This window comes from Amphimedon queenslandica, unplaced genomic scaffold, assembly GCF_000090795.2.
Source record: "Amphimedon queenslandica unplaced genomic scaffold, v1.1 AMPQUscaffold_12713, whole genome shotgun sequence".
NCBI lineage: Eukaryota > Metazoa > Porifera > Demospongiae > Haplosclerida > Niphatidae > Amphimedon > Amphimedon queenslandica.
This window is the reverse complement of record NW_003547051.1, coordinates 20,132-22,229: the sequence shown is the minus strand read 5'-3', so window position 1 is coordinate 22,229 and position 2,098 is coordinate 20,132.

The window sequence follows — 2,098 nt, the reverse complement described above, 5'->3', positions numbered from 1 at the left end:
GCAACATGTTGCCAGAAATAGAAGGCTGTTCTATTTTTGGCAACATGTTGCTTACAAGATCAAAGTAACCACAAATGTTCCAAGCAACATGTTGCCAGTGTATGGTGGGCTTTACTTCTGGTGGAACTAAGTACACTAAACACTGAATAACCTCATGTGTATATTATGAAGATTGAAACCTCCTTTTTGGGCCAGGATTAATTATAATAAGCATCATTCAATTTCCTGGAATTTAATTATTTACAAATTGTGTTAGATGATGCATGAAATCCACTAAATTAGGAATACCAGTATTGTAGATAGTATAATGTGTTATCATAACAATGTCAGTAATGGGACCCTCATCTAGTAGTGTAGTAGTTTGTATCTCTTCCACTGGGTATTTATGTACAAGGAAGATAGCTGAAGCAGGGGCTTATATAGTGGGGCAAGTGGGCGGATGGGCGGACCAAAAGTTATTAAAATTAGTTATTTAACTACAAATTAGCTGTAAGTTAAGAAAACTGGCCAAACACAGTTGATATGTGAGACTGAGCCTTCTGAAATATAATTCAATGTATACTAATACACCAGACACACTCTTTGTAGAAGGAGGGACACTCTCTTTCCTTATAAGGATATACATGTACATGTACTGTATTGCAGGATTTATTGGTGAGGGATTAAATTTGTCAAGTCCTTAAATTACAACAATACTCCAAATTGAAACTCACAAATTATTGTCAATTATTAGCTGCCAGGTGTTAGGAGTTGCATGCAGGCCTGGGGTCAATTACAAATAAATGTAATCTATTACTATTACTATTACTTGAAAATTTTAACTATTATATTACTATTACTATTACAGCCTTTTTTCAAAGTAATCTATTACTATTACTATTACAACAAAGTATATTACTATTACAATTACTATTACAATACGCCATAAACTTTTATAGGTTATTAATAAAAATAATCTAATTTTGAAGTTAATCTAAGTCATTTTATAGTTTCTAATTCAGAATTCTTTGCTATATTTACAATAATAAGCCTCAATAGTGAGCAATAGTTCCTGGCTAACTTGCTATTTTCCTAGTGTTACTCATTAGTGTAACACTGCAAGTAATAGCTATGTAATATTGAGATTACATATTACTTTGACCATTATTACTATTACTATTACTATTACTTCCTGTTGCCAAAGATTCTATTACTATTACTATTACTATTACTTGGTGCCCTGTAATCGTTACTATTACAATTACTATTACATATTACTATTACCCCAGGCCTGGTTGCATGTAATTAATTTTCTAAAATTTAATTAGCCAACCTATCAATTTAGACAATTCTTCCAAAATTTCTCACCGTCAATAAATACTCTCATGTGTTATATAAGTACATGTAAATAAATGGCTTAGTTGTTTGTGTATTTTCCCATTAAAAGTTGTTTTTATATGTTCATGTATTGTTTATGTGTTGTTTATGGTCAGTTATTGTTACTGGTTACATATTCTGTGAATTTTGTGTTTGAATGAGATTATGTGATAATGAGACATAGGAGTGATTAATATTACTATTATAATAACTGTTAATAATATACTCATTTACTTGTTAATACTGTAGGACCGACAGTTATGGGATGCAGCTTTTAATGGAAATATACAAAGAATGAGTTCTGCCCTCTCTAATGGGGCAGATATCAACTGGAAGAGACCTGATTGGGTAAGTAGTGACTAGTGTATTAGTATGACTTGTATAATGTAAAAGTACCTGCAGTTTAGTTATAAATCAGTTTATTATATTAATATTGTGTAATTACCGTATTTCCTCATGGAAGGACCTAGGGATTTATTCTTATAGAGACCCGTTTCCTGGGTGTTTAAATGAAGTAGGTGTTTATATGAAGATAGACATTTAAATTCATTGCCGAGGAGTCTTCTTCTATGAGGTTCCTTCTCAGCTATAACTGCTATGTTGCCTGTAGTGTGTGCCAGTAACCACGTGGGGAAAGTGGGTGTGGCATAGGCATCTAAACAAGCGTGGGCATTTATTGTAGTTACATGTACATGTCATGTACATGTACATGTATATACCATACATTATAACTATTTGAGTT